The 21,999-nt window shown below is 40.7% G+C and overlaps 1 protein-coding gene across 1 annotated transcript in view; it reads right to left on the bottom strand.

Moving 5' to 3' along the window:
• TLR8 (toll like receptor 8) overlaps positions 1-20,489 on the bottom strand; it is a 73,222-nt gene extending 52,733 nt beyond the window's left edge. The window contains exon 1 of the mRNA XM_085622535.1: positions 20,343-20,489. The gene's annotated coding sequence lies outside the window, so the exon portion shown is untranslated. The remainder of the gene's footprint in view (positions 1-20,342) is intronic.
• Positions 20,490-21,999: the final 1,510 nt, after the last annotated feature.

The following is a 21,999-nucleotide window of genomic DNA, read 5'->3' as shown; positions in this document are numbered from 1 at the left end:
AAAGAATGTTTTTTTTAAAAACATAAAAACTGATATCATGAATTTCATCTTACACATTTCTTAAACAGACTTTTTCAGGACCCCTGCTCATTAATAATACCATGAACTTTATTTAACTAATGAAACCAATCAAATTGGAACAAATGCAGTTGAGAGGTTCAAATTATTTTGAAGTTTATGCATTACACCAGCCCTTTAAAAAAACCCTGTCAATACTGAATAGACCAAGAAATGAGTGTATCCTGAAGAAAACATGGTACTAACTTTAGCACAACGTTAGCCCTGGCATCTTGGTGGGAATTCTGGTGATCTATTTACATACACTAGAAGTTTCATACAAGTAAAGATGTGGATACAAATTTGTAACAATAATTGATGGATTAAGTAACAGAGATCCCTTTAATCGTGCTCTGTTGATGAAAGCATCTACTCTTATAGTGGGTGGTAGCATCCAAAGGTGGAGTTAGACAAACAGTCTGGGCTTGGCGTAGCGTAGTCTAAAAGCAGTATTGCTGGCAGTAAGTCCAACAAAAAATAACACAAACAACTTCTAGCTGATAAGGTAAATTTAGATTTGTGGTACCTGTGAAATCCAGTAAATTATGTCAGATCGACTCCAGAAGGAGCTAGACACTACATAAAAAATCAAAAGTATAACACTAATACTGAGGTAAACTCGGTCAACCCAGACAATTGCGACCCAGTCTACTGAAAGAAAGTAGGTCTCAGATGCCCAGCAGAGCTGGTTACTCACACCAGAGGCCAACTTGTAACATCACCAGCAAATTTAGTTGGGTCATTTGACCCAATAATAATTTGCACCCTTAAATGCCTCAGATCTGCTCAAAATAAAGTACTTGGAAGGAAATCTTTGACTGCCACAATGTCTACTAATTCTGAGGAAAAGAACCCAAGTTGTATTCTTTGTTTGTGAGCCTAAATAATAATGTGTACCTTTCACTCATGACTGTATGCTGTCCAGTTTTGTTTGTTGTAACACTTTTCGCCCTAAGTGGGATGGGTATTCCCAGACGTGGGACCCGTGCTCACTACGCCACTGGAGTCAAGCTATCCTGGCTGATGACGGCTGATAGCCAGAAACCGGTCCTAGGATGCTTGATTCCGGTCCAGGGAAGACATGGCTTGGCAGTTCGGGCTGGACTGTTCCCATGAGGCACAGGGTCAAGACTGATTTGCATATGGCCATGTCTGAACTGGGGTGGCGTAGTGGGCAAAAGAACGATGGATTTAACCCAGATCTCTTGACTGGGGGAGAATGTCTGCATTGTCAGCATTCCGTCCATCATTTGTTTGTTGTAACACTTTTCGCCCAAAGTGGGATGGGTATTCCCAGACGTGGGACCCGTGCTCACTACGCCACTGGAGTCAAGCTATCCTGGCTGATGACGGCTGATAGCCAGAAACCGGTCCTAGGATGCTTGATTCCGGTCCAGGGAAGACATGGCTTGGCAGTTCGGGCTGGACTGTTCCCATGAGGCACAGGGTCAAGACTGATTTGCATATGGCCATGTCTGAACTGGGGTGGCGTAGTGGGCAAAAGAACGATGGATTTAACCCAGATCTCTTGACTGGGGGAGAATGTCTGCATTGTCAGCATTCCGTCCATCATTTGTTTGTTGTAACACTTTTCGCCCTAAGTGGGATGGGTATTCCCAGACGTGGGACCCGTGCTCACTACGCCACTGGAGTCAAGCTATCCTGGCTGATGACGGCTGATAGCCAGAAACCGGTCCTAGGATGCTTGATTCCGGTCCAGGGAAGACATGGCTTGGCAGTTCGGGCTGGACTGTTCCCATGAGGCACAGGGTCAAGACTGATTTGCATATGGCCATGTCTGAACTGGGGTGGCGTAGTGGGCAAAAGAACGATGGATTTAACCCAGATCTCTTGACTGGGGGAGAATGTCTGCATTGTCAGCATTCCGTCCATCATTTGTTTGTTGTAACACTTTTCGCCCTAAGTGGGATGGGTATTCCCAGACGTGGGACCCGTGCTCACTACGCCACTGGAGTCAAGCTATCCTGGCTGATGACGGCTGATAGCCAGAAACCGGTCCTAGGATGCTTGATTCCGGTCCAGGGAAGACATGGCTTGGCAGTTCGGGCTGGACTGTTCCCATGAGGCACAGGGTCAAGACTGATTTGCATATGGCCATGTCTGAACTGGGGTGGCGTAGTGGGCAAAAGAACGATGGATTTAACCCAGATCTCTTGACTGGGGGAGAATGTCTGCATTGTCAGCATTCCGTCCATCATTTGTTTGTTGTAACACTTTTCGGCCTAAGTGGGATGGGTATTCCCAGACGTGGGACCCGTGCTCACTACGCCACTGGAGTCAAGCTATCCTGGCTGATGACGGCTGATAGCCAGAAACCGGTCCTAGGATGCTTGATTCCGGTCCAGGGAAGACATGGCTTGGCAGTTCGGGCTGGACTGTTCCCATGAGGCACAGGGTCAAGACTGATTTGCATATGGCCATGTCTGAACTGGGGTGGCGTAGTGGGCAAAAGAACGATGGATTTAACCCAGATCTCTTGACTGGGGGAGAATGTCTGCATTGTCAGCATTCCGTCCATCATTTGTTTGTTGTAACACTTTTCGCCCTAAGTGGGATGGGTATTCCCAGACGTGGGACCCGTGCTCACTAAGCCACTGGAGTCAAGCTATCCTGACTGATGACGGCTGATAGCCAGAAACCGGTCCTAGGATGCTTGATTCCGGTCCAGGGAAGACATGGCTTGGCAGTTCGGGCAGGACTGTTCTCATGAGGCACAGGGTCAAGACTGATTTGCATATGGCCATGTCTGAACTGGGGTGGCGTAGTGGGCAAAAGAACGATGGATTTAACCCAGATCTCTTGACTGGGGGAGAATGTCTGCATTGTCAGCATTCCGTCCATCATTTGTTTGTTGTAACACGGTCCAGTTTTTGTGAGCTGGACAGCGGTGAACATTGCTAGTGCAGGTCATGTGTCACTCATCTGATTCATAGTACATGCAAGACATGTCTGCTTGAATCAACACAAGAGAAAGCTATCTGGTCAACATACACATAAGGAAAGATGAAGATTACGCAAACCCTCGGGTTACCCTATATCTGGCATCTAAGTGTGATTACATTCATCTAATAACATTTACACATGGGCTAAAACTGTATCAGCTAAATCTAGTCTTCTCCCCATGTCCCATGGCAGCATGACTTAAAAACTTCACTTCACTTTTTGTCTTTTTCAAGCTTGAGGATTTTAAGGCAGTTGAGAGTGACGCAACAGCAAGTGTCTGAGTTGGTAATGTTTCGTTAAACACTTTTTTTAGGAGCACAAGCTTTTTTAGAACAATTACAGTTATGTTCTACAAAAAATACTTGTGGCTGCGTGTATGCGGCCCTGAAAATTAGGTCATTTTCAGAGCCCCGTACATGCAGCCACAGGGATTACTTCAACGTTCGAGCCCTGAATTAAAGGCAGCTTATACTCAAGCCATGCTACATCCATTGATACTCAACTTTAGGTGCTCTAATATTCACACTTATAGAGAAAATACCGTCCATGGTCAAATATAAGTGGACTTTTTGGCTGGTTCACAGCTTGGATCTTAATACACTTAGAATTTCGGCATCAACGACCTCCTAAACAGTATAACACAGGCAGGTGGTCTGACCACTGAACTTTGCAACAGACCGACCCTGACAAAGTCGTACGGACATCTTCTGTCGTACGACCAAACACATGTAGCTAAAAGAAGGTCACCTGGAGAGAAAAATAGATATCACCTTATTTGGCACTGAGTGCACCAGCCTGTGCCTATTCACTGAGCCCCCAGTGGCCCCTTCAAAGTCCGTTCTCACCAACGAAGAATGTAATCACCTTGGGCTGGGGTTCGCAGGCAGGTGTCCGGCTCCTCGCTGACCTTGTACATGGCACCCTGTTGTCCTGCATCTAGTTTTAAGCACCTCTATTAGTTCTCAATTAGAAACGTTGGAGCGGTTATGCATGACTTCAAGGGATATCACAAGATAAACAACCACTCTGCAGTCATTAGCTCTGCACTCCTGTGGCATCTGTATGTGCACCACACATGTCCATGCCATGCACAGCGCTGAATTGCATTATTTTCGCAACTTTACAGTTCACGCACGTTCATCCTTATTTACACCCATATGTATGGTTAAAACAATATCGCTTATCAGCAATTAGATAAAATACCCATTGTACATAGAGAACAACGTCATGCTGCTCATTTGAATGTAACACTAATTGTCGACACAGGTTATAGCTAAGTGTGTCGCTGCGTACAACAAATAGCCATGATATCTGCATACATCACACATGTGTATAAGTGTGACCCAACGGTAATGCACATCACCATGTAAACTAGGCATATGTACCTACATATTATAACTACAGTGCCACATTTCTATTGAGATTGGGCAACCAGGCATAGGCGTGCGCCAACTGTACAACAAAGGTCAGCGTCGACATGTACACCCAATATTGGCACCTAGGTCACAACACGGGAAGAAGCCATTCAAGTGTACACCTAAACATTGCATCAGTTGTACAGCACAGACAAGAAGTCACGTCCTAAGCGTGCCCCAGTGGGAGCCAAGTTGTGCATATTAATAAAGCACCAGGCAGAAGGTTTCTTCGTCTGAAGTGTACTTCAACGGTGAACCAGACATTCGCATCAATGGTGCTTCGAAAATTAGGATTCTGTATCAGAAGCTTTTATCAATGGTACACCCGAAAATTGCATTTTGCATACAAAGTGCACACCAAGGGTACACAAAAATGCTCATTAGTTGTGTATCAAAAATGTACATTAGTGGTGCGTCAGGAATTAACATTCTATACCTCAAGTTTGTAATGTTGATTTAATCTGATATTAAAGAGCATTGTTGTATCTAATGAGGTCGTTTCCTGTATGGAAACCACGCTAATTATCATCTGTAGCTTCACTCCATGGAACTATTCCTGAGTGTTGTAACAATAATTCAGACAGAGTCGCTTGTCCCTTGGCTCCCGGCAGCCCTCCTTGGGTCTTGATGTCATCATTTTGGGTAGTAGTTGGGAGTGGTTTCACACTGGTAAATGTGAGGTGATTCACAGGGTAGTAGGATGACTCATTCTCACAGGTGTAGCAGTAAATCCTTCCAGGTATCGTAAGTGAGTTTCCAATTGTGGGCTTCCTCAAGTGCTTTCAATGCCCCCTGTGCTAGGTTAGTACAAACATTCATGGACAAGGAGTAATTATTGATTCTGTAAGAGTAGACTTCCCCGTCTATGCAAAAACAGAAGTTTCTTCCATGTATTCATAATTTGAGTCTGCACTCATGGAATCCAAAAAATGAATCGCTCATTGCCCATAGTGGTAGATGCAGGCATATTCGGCATAATCCCACTTTAGGACATTTTAATGCTCTTCAGCTCCTGAAATAGAAAGGTATGTAACAGTTCTGATAAGTCTACTCAGCAAAGCCACGTCTGGATCATCATTTAAGAAATGTAAAAGGTGGAGCAGGGGAGCAAACTGCCTGACTTCACCAGTACTCCCAAAGCATTCTGGTAGATGCAGTTCTCAATACTGTTCGTACTCTCAAGTAATCAATTACTCAAATTGTGGGTGGAAGAAGTTACATAGAAATGTAGTCTTTTAGCCCCATCTTTTTTGTACTGCCTATGCAATTGGAGGCACTAAACATGCAGGTACACTTGCACAGAATTTGTATTCAAAAGGGTCAACATGCCTACAGACACTCATTTTCTCAAGTGCAACAAACACAGTGGCACCTTTACACACAGACCAACAAATGTAAATTGCTTGTTGGTTTTGTACAAATTGGCATTTTTAACAATTTAACATCGAGATGGTGTTGAATAAAATATTTTAATGTAATGTGATGATATATCGTGCATTATGATAGATACTTGTTTTGTTAATAAACATGATTTAATGTAATGAAGCAAACTATGAAGCATGGTGAACAAAAGTTTTCGAGCCTATGAGATAAATTCCTTATGGTGTTAAACAATAATTGTGGTGCGGAATTGGCTAATATTTTGGTGTTTAATTATGGTGCATTGCATTCAGGCTCAGATTGTTTTACATCACACTGCACGATATGCAGGGAGAAATTGCGATCTCCGGGTTCTATGTGACCAGAGCCTGCAGCATAGAGGCTTTACAGGATCATCATGGAACAGATTGGAGTTTTAACACATAAAGGTCACCTATGTAGGAGTGCAGTTAGGAAACCTATGTATTGCTCATTGCGGCATGAAATGGGCCAAAGCTGCATGTTGTGTGGTGAGCAATATGGTGGACATTGTGTGGAAACATCCCTTGTTTGTCATAGTAATGTCACCCACCCCTGAAAAATGTGGCTCTAGATCTCCTTTGTCCTCTTGTCATGATTATTAGTAGGACACCCTACCTCTCAAAGCGATCATGACTTGGGCTGTAATTTGTGACTCTTGTTTACAGAGCTTACCACCACTGTAATGATACAATTTATGAAGAAAGCATTTGAGCAGGTTACAGACTAAGAAATGGAGGTGACGTCAATGAAGTGAAGCGGCTCCATTCTATTATAGCTGTAGGACACAGAAACACCCCATTTAAGTGCCTATAAGCAGTTAGCTTGTCAAAAGACTGATTTGTATAGTTAAGGAATGGTTGCACTGAGCAGTGGGGAATGCGGCATCTTGTCATGAAACTTACAAAACATAGTGGGGAATATTAACCACTAACAATGGGGTTATAGACTAATTAATGTTTATGTAATTTAGAGGGACCAGGCCAAGAACCAAAATGTCACTGCTCATTTTGGGCAGTGTCATGAAGCTCATGGAAGCAGTTAAACAACAGGAGGTGCATGACACCATTACAATGGCAGGCAGAAATTCAAGCTTACACTCTGTAATGTGGGTGAATTTATAGATGGGTAAATCTCCAACCCTTGGACAATCATGGAGTTAGTATGGAACGTGTATGTGTTGGACGACATCGGGGTCTCGGTTGACTTGAGTCAATGGCATGGGAAGGCAAGTACCACTCACACTAGCTAGACGGGCAGCTGAATGGTCCAAGAATGTCCCCACAAACAAAATTCACAGACAACCAGAAGATCTCAAAATAATATTTACTGCTAGGTCGGCAAGCATGCACTCCAGCTTTCCTAACTGTATTTTTCTCTTGTTTTCAAGAGAGAGATGCGCTGTCATTGTGTAAACAGAGCTGTGGATTATCTGTAGCCATAAAAGGAAGTGTGTATGGGTCCTCATGTTGTGTATTGGGGCTGGAGAGTCAGTTAATGACTGGTTCTGTAAATGGGAGGATTCCTCAGTGGTGTTTTGTTCATGCCTAATTCAAGAATTCTTTTAGTATCCAATGTTCTGAACTTTTTGTTATTTCCTCCATAGCTTTTAAAACAATGCATCAGCCCATCCATGGATTCGATATATTTAATGTGCTTATAAATTATTTTACCAGTTGATGTTTCATACAAGTCCCAAGAGCATCAGAGCGCTTTACATGGTGCATAAGCACTAAAGATACTATCAAGACAAAATGATAAGTTATTAAATGCAACACAAATAGGGAACATTATTTCTTGCATAGCAAGGTAGACCCTATACAAGAGATCTAAGTAATTCACTAATGGAGCCACCATTCCCATAAGTCAGTCACACAACAGCACGAAGGATGACTTTAAGTGAGTGGGGAGGATACATTTTAGGAATATTTGTAAGAATGCAATTACTATACTTAATACTGGAGATGGCTAGGGATTTAGCAACATCTGTGAGATCTTGTTCCGAAATAAAGTGTTTTATCCCATGGATGAATGCCAGCGTACAGTTGATGTTTTTTGCCGTAAGGTTAATATGTTTGCGGAGGGCGAGGTGCCTATCTATATGCAAATTGAGAGACTTAGAGCAACTAGTGGTGGTCCGTGTTCATTTTAAGATAATTATGGAATCGAAGTAGGTTGGGACCGAGTTAGAGATATGGGGCCATATGTATCAACACATTTACCCATAGACATAGAATGGGCAAAACCCTTTGATACATCTGGCCCTAGGTACCTTGAGATGCAACAAAATCTGTTTTGTTGAGGGTCACATTTAGACCTGCATTAATATAAACAGTAAAATGACACTAAAGGACAATAAGATAATCAAAATATGAAGCCTTAATGAAAATGTAAATAACAAATACAAAACTGACCTTTGACACATAGACATATAATGATATAAAAAGAAAGCTATCAATAATGTATTTGAGCTGTTACCATTCGTCCTCACTGAGTTTAAAAAGGCATCATGCTGCCTATCACAACCACGTAAGAGGAGCCTTATTATTAAAGCAGTGGCACACATGCACCATTATCCCACCTTCAGCTCTTTGGAGAACAACACCTTCCACCTGATGATGCTTAATTGCACCCCTGTCTTCCTCCTAACAATTAGCGCTCAGGATCTTTTATTTACCTACTAAACAGTGGTGGAGGGAAAACACTTCATAACAATAACAATATCATACCTGGAAGTACCATAGACTCCAACTGTAGGTTTGTCAATTTATTGTAAGGCCTAGAATAATAAGATGTATACACATCGTAAGATTAGCATCTAGAGATATAGAAAAATCAATACAGAGCCGATTCTACGAATATAAGTAATTCGGCACAACAAGAATACAATGGTGAATTAGAGGATCAGGATACAACTCAGAATAGAAAGAGTCTAGATCTTTTTTCATTAGAAATAAAAACAAATCTGTCCCGACACTGTACTAAGAGGAGATGCTATCTAATACCCTTCCATCTATTCCCAAAGGTGTCAGCATTTGTTGACTTCCTGAGAAGTACTCATGTCAAATGGGTTTAGGTGCTTAAGGCTAGGAGCGAGTTCTAAGATGCTCCCTTCTCTCTGAAAGCTAGCGGAAGTCTGGGGTCTCTGTCCCTGTGCATCATACAATATAGAATTCACTTTTTGGTTTCATCCTGGTAACATTTTCCATTGCAACTTTTTCTATGTGGGAAGGTTCACGCTATTTAATTAAGACTTCTTTGTTTGGCGTGGTGACCTTGATTCCCAGACCAGCCAGACACGAAAGACATCCTCCCTTCTCACTTCCAACTGTCTTCAAAGCATTCCTTGTATCTTCTCCAAACTGAAAATAACGAGTTGGCATTCCAATACTTGCAGTAGGATGAGAACACTGCTATTTCTTGAAAACAGCATGCATTTCATTATTTATTTCTCGAGAAGCCAAGGAGGTGCAAAAACAAGTACAGTCTTGGGCCTAGGAAGTCGGGCAATTTAAACATCAAACAGTTACATTATATGATTATAAACTGTCCTGCTTTCTGTATATGCAGGCACAACGATACATACATGATCATATTATAACATTACACTACAATGAATATGTAAATGAGTCTACTCAATACATGTTCATAATCATACAACACTGCAAATGATCTACTGGTGTGTAGGTGCATAACAACCATGACTATAATGCACCCGTACAAAATAGAGTGCTGAAAGCGCTCTATCACACCGTACACTACCTAGGGTTGCAGGGTAGAATATTTTGCACTATTGCATCTGGCTTTCAGCAGTGCCAGTTGAGGATGTGGATGGAGCCAGTGGAGGAAGTGGGTGGAACCGGGGTAGGTGGGTATGGTCTCCTAAAAACAATTTGAGAACCTGCACTTAATATTTTACAAATTAAGCACTGGACCCAATACACGCAAACATGGCCGAAGAAGAAAACATTTCTAGTTCTATTTTTTGGCAGCACCACTTTTTGGCATGTCAAATTTGTGACCACATTGGAAAATTGGTGCGAGCCTGAACACAAGATGTAAAAAAACATAACATGAACAGGCACCAGATCTTCTAATTAACTTAATAGGAGATGATTTAATGATGACTTTTCCAGCAGAAGATACTCAATCTTAAAAGCCCTTGTAAAATGTCTTGGAAAGTTTGATCCAGTGAGTAACATTGAGTTTGAGAGGTACCAGTTAACACAGCATGTCAAGATCTAAAGAAATCAGTGGATGATTTTGCTACTTATCTATCAAAGTTTGTCATACACACTGTGAATTACCTAATTTTGGTAATGAGGAAGCAATAATGCTGAAGATTATTGAAGGATGTCACTTCACTGAATGTCACTCAAAGTTACTTAAAGAACAATTTGATCATCCAAAATTTTTCTATGTGGCCTGTGTTCAAGCTAGGGATTTTGCCCATGCAGTGTTAATGGAAGCGGATCGAGCAATAACTCAAGGGCAAGTTTGTTAAACGTCAGGCAGTGAAGTAAATCAGAAATTGTAAAAAGTGAACAAAAAACGTTGCTACAGATGTGGACAAAAAGTCATCACACTGGCACATTCCCTGCACAGTGTTACCAAAAAAGTGCAAAAAACAATAACTTTGCAAGTGTATGAAATTCAGAGTTGAAAGCAAAATGAAATATGAATTTCATAAATTACTAAAGAGCGACTGAAAACATACAAGAATACTAGGAAAATAGAAGCACATGATCAAAAAGTCACAAAAGAATGTTCTACTGCAAGGAGTGTAAAAGAACTTCTAAATACGATGCAGGATATGCCAGATGGGGATGAAGTCTCTTAGAAAGAAAAGATATCAAGAAAATTGTGTCATAGCATTACAAGTTGGACAATAAATTGTTCCACTCATTCTCAAGAGTGGTGCCTCTTGTAATATTATGTGAGATTCCGAATATGAATAAATGCTCATAAACCCTACATTGTCACTTAAAAATATAAATGTTTTTCACTGGGGTGCAAGCCAATCAATGGAAAATCTTGGAAAACGCAAGTAAACATTGGTATATGGAAATATGTCAAGTGAACAAATGCATGTGCTACGAGGGAAGTAGCACTTCGTAGCCTGCACCCTGTTTTTGAGCAATGCAACACCTCGACTTCTCTGTTTAATTTCCATGACATTTGATGTTCCTAACGTATACTGCATCTGATTGTGGCTAATAATTTTTCATTAGGATACATATCCCTTGCTTCATTCATATTTATCAGCTTATGCTAACTAGAGCCTAATGGAGTGCCAGTCTGATGTTGTGAGACTCTCGTTCATATTTCGGTACCTGAGACCTGAATGTGCCTAGCCAAAATGTAAAAATTTTGCTGAGAAACTGAAGGATGTCCTCTTCTTTTCTCATGCCCTTAGTCTCAGATATCTGTATTCCTGTATGCTCTCTGTGTCTAACCTTATCTTGTGTTCCCCGATGAAGAACCATTTATGAAATAGTATAAACCTGTGTTTGCCTTTGCACACTGAGGATGCACTATCTGAGCTTATCAAAGGCAATTCTGGCTTGCTGGACGTGTTTCACATGCTATACATTTTTCTGAAGTTAATAAAATCTTTTACACTTTGATTGGTGTGTGAGCCATTTTTAACATTAGAGACGTTTCCAGATTCGTTTCAAAGACTTGATAAACTAAGAGCCTTCAAACTTCTTATAAATGGGGTTGTGAGGCCCACATATCAAAGATACTGGTGAGTACCTGTTCACAACTAGAAAGAAAAAAAAGAGCTGACATTTATTACAACAAGACACACTTGAGCCAGTGCCAGGACATACTCTGTGGGTGTCTCCAGTTGTTGCTGTGCAGAAAGGGAATTCCAGCAAAATTAGAATCCGCGTGGACATGAAGAGCCTAATTCAGATATTGAGAGAGCAAGACACCTATAAATGGCATGATAAGGCCCTTTAATAGAGCATTGATTTTTTTTCAAATCTAGATTTACATATTGATCATCATCAACTAGAACTGGGTGGATAGTCATGCTATGCTCCTACATTCTTTACACATCAATGCCTATTTAGATACGAGTGACTTAGTATTGGAGTCTCCTCGGCAGTATTGCTATTTTTCAGAAAACAGGTTGCAAAACCTTTTGTCTTTTATTGAATTTCCTTAACTATACTGATAATGTTTTAGCTTTTCTTAGAAACCAAGAAGGACAAGACCAACTACTGTTTGAACTTCACATGCACTTAAATAGTACTCTATTAATTAGAGATGCTGAGAAATGTGAGGTAGACAAATGTTAATACATTTTTTTAGGCACGATCTGATCCACAAAAGATGTCTTCTTTAAAAGTAACCACTAAATCAAAAGGTGTATCCTTTTCGGGAATGGCAATTTATTGCTCAAGATATGTTGAAGATTATGCCAAGATAATTGCACCACTTTGTGAGATGACAGCACCACATGGTATCAGTGTGCATTCAGTGTGGTATTACTGCACCCAAATACTGCATGACTCATAATGAGACCCTAAGTATTCTGAATAAGCGTCTCAAAATATTTTTGTGCCTGCAATGCAGTAGTATACAGTACAATGGTGCAGAGTAGGCCTGGGTGGTGAACTCTGACTGTTTGCGGAGCTCGCAGAGTGCAGAAAACTCTGCTCGGCGCAGCACAGATTTCTTTCCCTCCTCGCGCTCGCCAACAGTAGGTTGTTGAGCGCGAACTACCACTCGGGTAGAATTTTTACCCAATCGGCAGGAAGATCAGCGCAAATGGCAGTTTGCGCTGCACTCCGCTGCTTGTGGAACTCCCCAACGTTTTTTTTGTCACTTCGCAGAGTTCTGTGTAGCAGAACTTCACAAACTCTGCCCATGCCTAGTGCAGAGTAGAGTGGTGCAAAGTGCAGTAGCGTAGAGTGCAGTGGCATAGGGTAGAGTTGCGCAGAGTTAAGTGGTGCGGATGGAAGTAACATAGAGTGCAGTGGCGTAGAGTGCAGTGATGCAGAGTAGAGTGCAGGGGCATAGAGTACAGTGGCAAGGAGTGGCATGGCTTAGAGTGGAGTGGTACAGAGTAGAGTAGTGCAGACTACAGCAGACTGGCATATAGTGCAGTGTCGAAGAGTGCAGTGGTGTGGAGTTCAGTGGCATAGAGTACAGTGGAGTGATTTTCTTTTTATTTTACATTTCAAGAGTACCACAGAAGTTGTGAAGTGGTGTGTTGAACATTGTGTTTTGTCATACATTTTTTTTTCCATAGGTGCTTTGGTACTTTTGAGAAAGTGCGGTGGTACTCTGTAAACTTTACAAAATATATATATATATATATATATATATATATATATATTATTCCAAAATTTGCTCCTTCTGTCTCCCCTCGCCCAAGGCAGGCAGGTCGTCCGATGACGGCGGAGCACGCCGACTTTCAGAATTCCCAAAATAATAATTGCCACGACCACAATAGGGCTTATCCTTCACCAGATCATTTAATTTTGGTAACGCGTTTCGCCTGACACAACAGGCTTGCTCACACATTAAACAGTGGGTTAAGCTCACGTATATACCATAAGGGAATTCCAACAGCAGAGAAACAGAAAACGGACTGTGATTGTCCTCAAAAGAGTCTGTTACTATGGCGGCCATTTTAAGCTAGTCAAGTACATGGTAAATATCATTTACTCAGCTTAGTGCTGTATAAGCCATCATACTTTATAATGCTATTATCAAAAACATATGTCTCACAATTATTCAGTTCATAATCTATTACACATTAGAACTTGTCGAAATCAGACCCTATAAATTCATGATTTTTTCATTAGCATAGTGCTTGTGTAAATAAAGAAAACATTATTATTTTCTCAACATTCGATAATTCAATAACCTCTTCTCAATTATCATATACTTGTTATTGACATAGTGTCAAAGAGATTTGTTATCCACTGTTGATTAATTCTCCCATTGTTATGTTACATCATTATCTTCCCACTATAACTAAAGATCTACACCCTTGCAAGAAAAAACATAATCGTTATTTGTGCCACCCTTTATCCCTCTTCAATCCAAACTTAACAGAAAGTAACCAAGATATATCATTAGGAATACAAAGGTTCTCGTATCTGTCATATGTTTCAATTTTCAATGTTCATGCTCTTGAAGAAAAGGGTAGGGGTAAGTAAATCTCGATTCCCTTCCGGAGTCGACCCCTTCCTTTCCTCCTATAATTAAAACAAAATACAAATTATTAGATTCTAATAATAGTAAGAAAATTATTCAGAATTAATTCTTTTACGCAAAAACATACAGTTCATTATACTGTTCAGAATATACAATAGGATTTCACTCTCGTAAGTGTACACTTAGTTCTTCATCTTGATTTAATACTCCAGGATATTTGCTTTGCAAGTTGACAATGTGCCATGATTCTCTCTGTCTTAATTTAAGTTCTCTGTTCCTGCCCCTCCTATTGAATTCTACTTGTTCAATTGCAAAAAATGACTAAAGTGAGTTATTGGATAGATGGTATTTAGCAAAATGTCTTGCCACTGGGTAATGTGGGTCTTTATTGTTCATTGCGCGCATATGTTCCAATACTCTCTTTTTAACTGCCAGAGTGGTGCTCCCCACATATCTTAGCTGGCAGGGGCACTCAAGAATGTAGATAACATATGTGGTTCAACATGTTAGGAATTGTTCAATGTTCTTTTCTGCTACAGGTGTATTATATTTCTTTCGCATGTGGCTGTTACAACAGGCTTTACAGTGTCCACATGGAAAAAATCCTTTCAAATTTAGACGTGTATTAATTTGGGTTTTGGAAATATCACCTTTCATTAGAATATCCTTAAGACTTTTGCTTTTTCTGTATGTTATGAGTGGGCGTATGGGTAGATCATTCCTCAGAGGGGTTTCGGTTTTAAGTGTATTCCAATTCTTGTTAAGAATTTTAGCAATGTTGTTAGATTCTGCATTGAATGTGAGGATTACTCTGGGTTGGTTTTCCCCCTCTTTCACTTCCTTAGGTTTTTCTATCAGGGTTTCTTCTCTCGAGATCTTTTTAACTTTCTCTACAGCTCTTTCTAGTACCCATTTTGGATATCCTCTCTCCTTAAATCTTTCCAACACGATTTTTGTTCAATGCAAAAATCTTCCATGGTACTACAGTTTCTCCTTGCCCTGAGCAATTCACCAAATGGTATGCTCCATTTAAGAGTTTCAGGGTGGCTGCTCAGAGCTTGGAGAAGACTATTCCCAGCTGTTTCTTTTCTGTGTAGTTTAGTGCAGATTTTATTTTGACAGTTAGATGCGTAACCCTCACATTCAATGCAGAATCTAACAACATTGCTAAAATTCTTAACAAGAATTGGAATACACTTAAAACTGAACCCACTCTGAGGAATGATCTACCCATACGCCCACTCATAACATACAGAAAAAGCAAAAGTCTTAAGGATATTCTAATGAAAGGTGATATTTCCAAAACCCAAATTAATACACGTCTAAATTTGAAAGGATTTTTTCCGTGTGGACACTGTAAAGCCTGTCGTAACAGCCACATGCGAAAGAAATATAATACACCTGTAGCAGAAAAGAACATTGAACAATTCCTAACATGTGGAACCACATATGTTATCTACATTCTTGAGTGCCCCTGCCAGCTAAGATATGTGGGGAGCACCACTCTGGCAGTTAAAAAGAGAGTATTGGAACATATGCGCGCAATAAACAATGAAGACCCACATTACCCAGTGGCAAGACATTTTGCTAAATACCATCTATCCAATAACTCACTTTTGTCATTTTTTGCAATTGAACAAGTAGAATTCAATAGGAGGGGCGGGAACAGAGAACTTAAATTAAGACAGAGAGAATCATGGCACATTGTCAACTTGCAAAGCAAATATCCTGGAGGATTAAATCAAGATGAAGAACTAAGTGTACACTTACGAGAGTGAAATCCTATTGTATATTCTGAACAGTATAATGAACTGTATGTTTTTGCGTAAAAGAATTAATTCTGAATAATTTTATTACTATTATTAGAATCTAATAATTTGTATTTTGTTTTAATTATAGGAGGAAAGGAAGGGGTCGACTCCGGAAGGGAATCGAGATTTACCCCTACCCTTTTCTTCAAGAGCATGAACATTGAAAATTGAAACATATGACAGATAAGAGAACCTTTGTATTCCTAATTATATATCTTGGTTACTTTCTGTTAAGTTTGGATTGAAGAGGGATAAAGGGTGGCACAAATAACGATTATGTTTTTTCTTGGAAGGGTGTAGATCTTTAGTTATGGTGGGAAGATAATGATGTAACATAACAATGGGAGAATTAATCAACAGTAGATAACAAATCTCTTTGACACTATGTCAATAACAAGTATATGATAATTGAGAAGAGGTTATTGAATTATCGAATGTTGAGAAAATAATAATGTTTTCTTTATTTACACGAGCACTATGCTAATGAAAAAATCATGAATTTATAGGGTCTGATTTTGACAAGTTCTAATGTGTAATAGATTATGAACTGAATAATTGTGAGACATATGTTTTTGATAATAGCATTATAAAGTATGATGGTTTATACAGCACTAAGCTGAGTAAATGATATTTACCATGTACTTGACTAGCTTAAAATGGCCGCCATAGTAACAGACTCTTTTGAGGACAATCACAGTCCGTTTTCTGTTTCTCTGCTGTTGGAATTCCCTTATGGTATATACGTGAGCTTAACCCACTGTTTAATGTGTGAGCAAGCCTGTTGTGTCAGGCGAAACGCGTTACCAAAATTAAATGATCTGGTGAAGGATAAGCCCTATTGTGGTCGTGGCAATTATTATTTTGGGAATATATATATATATATATATATATATATCAATTAAATTAGTTTTCCCTACCTCTACACACTTTGGTAAACTAACTTGTCTTTCCACATATTAGAAACATAGTAATGCTCTATATTTCTCTTTAAATCACAGAACACACACAAGGTATGTTCTAAACAATATGACTTCTTTTTTAATTTTTTAGGGCTTTCATTATCCAATCATACAGTGTTTTTTCAGCACCATGTTCCGTGGTATACTGCAATAGTATTGCGCTGTACTGTGGTCCAATATATCACTAAGTTTCGGACCCTTATTTGTAAAAAACTACTGCACCAATTTGAATCAAACATCAAATAGGACCCTTTCCACACCATGATCTATCTTCCTGCCAAATGTTATCAAGATGTATTCATCCATTTTGGCGCTACATCTGTGCAAAACTTGTATGGAAATGCATTGGTGGAAAAACCTTTTTTGGGGCCCCCGTTATTCATTTGCATCCCCTTAACTATTCACCAAAAAACTGTGCATTATTAGCCAATTTAGAAAAAGAATATGTTGGCAAAATTTTGAGGAGATTCGTCAAATGTTGCCAAAGATGTTAACAAGCAAAAATCTGAGGAATTCCAATCTCTGGGAATCCTAACTATAAAGAAAGACAAAAGGAAAACTTTCCACATCATGGCTCTGATCATTATTGCCTGGTGCCGTCTTCTTTCTTGAAAGAACTTGGAACGGTGTTACTTGGATTACGTGGGAGACACATAAAACATGCAGGGGCGTAGTTTACTCAATTAGATTTGGGGGTGTGAATCTCAAATTTCCCAACTTAAAAAGCAATGGGCTGAAGTGTAAATGACTATGGTGGCCAAGGTTCAGGATGGACTGTTTCCATGAGTATCTTGGTCCTTACTGATTTAGGTAGGTGGGGCTCTGGCGATGATTTAGAGTTTGACAGACTGGTGCTTCATTGCGTAGGAAAAGGAGTACCCTGTTCAACAAACTCAAGGTCTGCCCACCTGATTTTGAGTCGGGCAGACCACAAGTTTTACGCCAGCAAAGTAAAATCTACTCTGTTGATGTAAAACCTTCTCCGAAGGCTGATGGAGTAGGTACAGTCAAAAGTAAACCATCTGACTGTCTACCCAATGAAGAGAGGACAATTGAATGGCTATTTTTTATTTACTGTCAGTCACCGGCAGGTGTATCCTGGTGGTGAAGGACAGTAAAAAGAAAATACCCCTCAGCGTTTGAGAAAACTCCCAGGGAAAAGGGGTCATTAGCTTTTTATTATTTCAAAAACAAATTACCTCTTTGGGACTCTGTTTTTGAAAAATAAAAACTTTGGAAAAGTTTTACAGACAGCTGTTTTGTTTGAAGGAGCCATCCATCAAACGTTTCCTACACTGACATGAACTGCCATGAAGGTGGTTCTTTACAATGTGTAGAGATGTCTGCAGATCCACCGGACTTCTCTAAATTTAGTGGGAGGACTAAACCTAGTAAAGTGCTCTGCCACTCTGTCTACCTTTATACCATCTGCCAAAGTCTAAATCAGGACTGCTGCTGTCTAGATTGGCACAGTGGGTGAAAAACAATGGCTTGGAATGTTGCCCTGAGTGATTACCAGCGGATAGACTATTTACAATCATTTGTCGTCTGACCTGTTGGGTGTGTCATTGCCAATAGTATGCCTGAAACCTGAGACTACAGTAGCTTTCCAAGCTTACTACTGCCAATGTCTGTGAATTTTAAAAGACAGTAAATTTGCATCCATTCAAGGAGTACTTCTGTGGGTTCAGATGTGCAACTTTTTTGATAAACTAGTCAGTATATGTATTTAAGTTTCTCATCCAAAAAATTAACAAGTCCAAATGCCTTCGTGAAATCAGGATGACAAGAAAACCCTAAACAGACATAGCAGAGGCAACTAAGGGCCCCCAGACCCAACTACCAAGCCAAAATTGCGTTTATTTGGGAGAGTTCACACCTGGCTGCAGCTAGAAGCCATCGCTGATGTTTGTCAGAACATTATTGCAATCACTTCTATGAAACATGTTCAAAACATCACTGTTTTACTGAAAACAGCCCTATTATGTTGGACATACAAAATATATGCTTACTTATAAAGGATTTTTTTGCCAAAATATCTAATTAATGTGTCATTTTGTACAGCACTCACAGAATCAAGACAACACTTCAGAGCCCTAATGAAAACAAAACATGGTCACAAATTTCAGAAACTCCTGAATCGAAATCTGCACAGATACCCCATGACTAGCTTTAATATTTGACAACTACATGAAAAAGATGATACCTCAGTCATTTTAAGTTAATGAGATTCATATATAATGGTTGATAGCACATATCTTGGTTAAGAAATCTTAGCACACCCCAAGGTGCTGCTAGACATCTGACCTTAAAGTAGCACATATGTACTGGTATGGGTCAAATAATAATTTGGAAAGCCTGGCTCCCACGAAAGCCTTGACTTATTCAGGGCTTAATTTGTGGAGGTGGCTGCAGGTAGTAGGCACAGGATTCGCTTTTGGGGACCAGGACTTATTTTATTCAGCGTCAGACTTTGACTCATAGGAAAAGAGAGAATAACAGAAAGGAGGAGAAAGAAAAGAAAAATTTTTAGAAAGCAGAGATGGAAAAAAACTGGAAAAGTAAGATAAAGAGAGATTTAGTGTTGGGTGCTGGAAGAAAGAGGCATGCGGTGCAATCAATGTTAGGCAGCCTTGGTACTTATTCATCAACCTTCTTCAATTAAGCCCAGATACTTATGTATTATTATATTTTAATTAAGGAGCCTAATCCAGTGCTAGAGATCCTATTTTGAATGTGCATCTGCGCAGCAAGAGAACCATGGGGCCTCATTTATGAAAAGTGACGCATCACTGCGTGAAAACAGTGATGCGCCACTTTTCACTGCGCCCTCCCTGCGACTCCAGTGATGCGTCATATTTACAGTATGACGCATCATGTCGCAAGGAGTCACAGATACGTCAGTATTTCTGACGTATCTGTAGGCGCAAAAGTGACGCATCGCTGGAGTGTGTCACAAAAGTGACGCAACTCCAGCAATGTGTCCTTTCACATGGGGCAAGCCCCATGTGAAAGGGCCTGCGTCAGTCTTACGCCTGCCTTGAGGCAGGCGCAAGAAATTGACGCATTTGCACCCTAGAAGTGGCGCAGTGAAATCTCGTAGATTTCACTGCGTCACTTCTACGACCCTTTGCTGCGTCAAAACGCCCCCCTTGCATACATTATACCTGGCGCAGGTATAATGTGGCGCAGGGGTTTACAAAGTGACGCATCTACCTAGATGCGTCACTTTGTAAATATGGCGCAACATGGCACATGTTTTACGCCACTGGTGCGTCACAAAAAGTGACGCACCGGCGGCGCAAAAGTGACGCAGGGGCTCATAAATGAGCCCCCATGGTACCTAAAGCCAGCGGGGTCAAAGGGCCACCATGTCTCTAGAGGAAACTGCGAAAAGGGACAGGAATTGGAGTGCAATGGGTTACTCACATCTAGCCTGGCCCCCAGTGCCACTGCACCTGCTGCTTCATTGAAAGCTACGCCACCGCATCTGCGAGCATTAATCTTTTTTCAATCATTTTACGGGGCTGTAACATCATAAGGAAAGAACAGACACTCACCCGCCAGCCGTAGTCAGTCCGAATGACTCAAAACCCTGCCTTGAAAGCAGACCGCTCATTCGCCGCTGGAGCAGGGAGCAGCGCCAGCGCCGGGGCACAGAGAGAGTAAACAGCTCCTAGCGTGCGGCGCTGCAAACCCAAGCCTCTGAAGAAGGAAGTGGAACTCTATCTGGTTGTGGTTATCTGTGTGGGAAATGAGATGGGCGGGTGTGCGGGCCTGCCTACAGCAAGAAGGGCGAGTGATTTTAATGGATTTTTTTTATGTATTCTATGAAGTTCTATCTTGTGAACCGAAAGTGCGTAGCAACGAAAGTCACTTTATCAACTGCCGAAAATGATAGTCAGTGGCTATAAATGATACTGTATAGTGGCAATTACTTCATTTTCAGATTTGAGATGCTTTCTGAAGTAGCCTTAATAAGATTGTTTGCTTTGCTCTAAGTGGAAAGAGAACTGCCAGGCTGAGCTCCGACAAGGTAAACAAGTATTAGTAAAATTCATAGGTGTCACCTTTCATGTGCTTTACTCTACAGCCGCGCCTTGGCAATGCTTGATGCCAGTGCTGTATTGTCGGCAAGAAAAGTTGCTGCATAAGCAGCAGCAAAAATAAAACAAGAAAACTCTAAATTTCTGACCCAGTGCGATGGCAAATACTCGAGTATGCAATTTGTCATGCATGTGCACGTGTGCGTCAAGATGCTGCGGTGGCCATTTTTATGGTCTGGCTTTACAGCACAGGTGTCGCCAGACAACCATTTGACAACGGCCAGGAGAGTTGTTTTGGCTCCGCCCTCATGTTGGGAGCCAGGAATACATGTTTTACCGAGGCAGAAATTGTGTGCTTGCCCTCCATGCTGCTGTGATCATATTGTTTATTTATCCAGCCTCCAGAGCTTGAACTTTCAGGAGCTCACACAAGACATTGTAATGCTATCAAAGTGTCTTAGATAACCAGACAATTTAGAGCCTAATGAACAGTGCTTTTCTCTGGCAGCAGCACAGATAGGAGGAGGGCTGTCATTAACCTACATGGATTTTTAGGTCTGGCTTGAGGTGTAACTACCACGTGACCTGATGTGATCAACAAAAAAAGAGCCTTACTGGGAGAGGACTTAGGCACCACTCACATGTTCGTCTCCCTGAGGCAGACAGTGATTGGGCCGAACTCTGTGCTTCCACTAAAAGGACTGCATGTGTTGCACTTTTTGGTTTGTGGCAAAGTTTATACTTGATGCAGCAAGACTGAGTTGATTATGGTGGCAAGCCAGAGATCATGGCGACAGGCTGGATTTGTTTATGAAATATTCTGATAAGGGCACTGGGTCTGATATATTTATTGTGGAAAGCATATGTTAAGGTCGATAGTCATTCAGGTGAATTGTTCTTACTCGATATTGAAGCCTACAAATAGGTATTTTGTTGCATGGGATCTCACAGATTACTGTAGTAGGCAAGGGTTTTGATGTTGGCAACCCACTCTGACAAACCTGGGGTATTTCACTGTGAAGATTCTTGTTAGGACCTTTTGAGAGAAGTAATTTTTCTACATATTTGTAATTTTATACCTGAATGCATGATGGTTGTCAGTTTATTGTGCACTTGAATAGGCCAGTGTTGGATAAAGTGTAAAGTCATTGTTAAAGGGTAAAGACTTCTT

The sequence above is a fragment of the Triturus cristatus genome, chromosome 8 (assembly GCF_964204655.1).
Source record: "Triturus cristatus chromosome 8, aTriCri1.1, whole genome shotgun sequence".
In the NCBI taxonomy this organism is placed as follows: Eukaryota; Metazoa; Chordata; class Amphibia; order Caudata; family Salamandridae; genus Triturus; species Triturus cristatus.
Note: the sequence above shows the minus strand (reverse complement) of the source record. Positions and strands in the feature narration are given on the sequence as shown.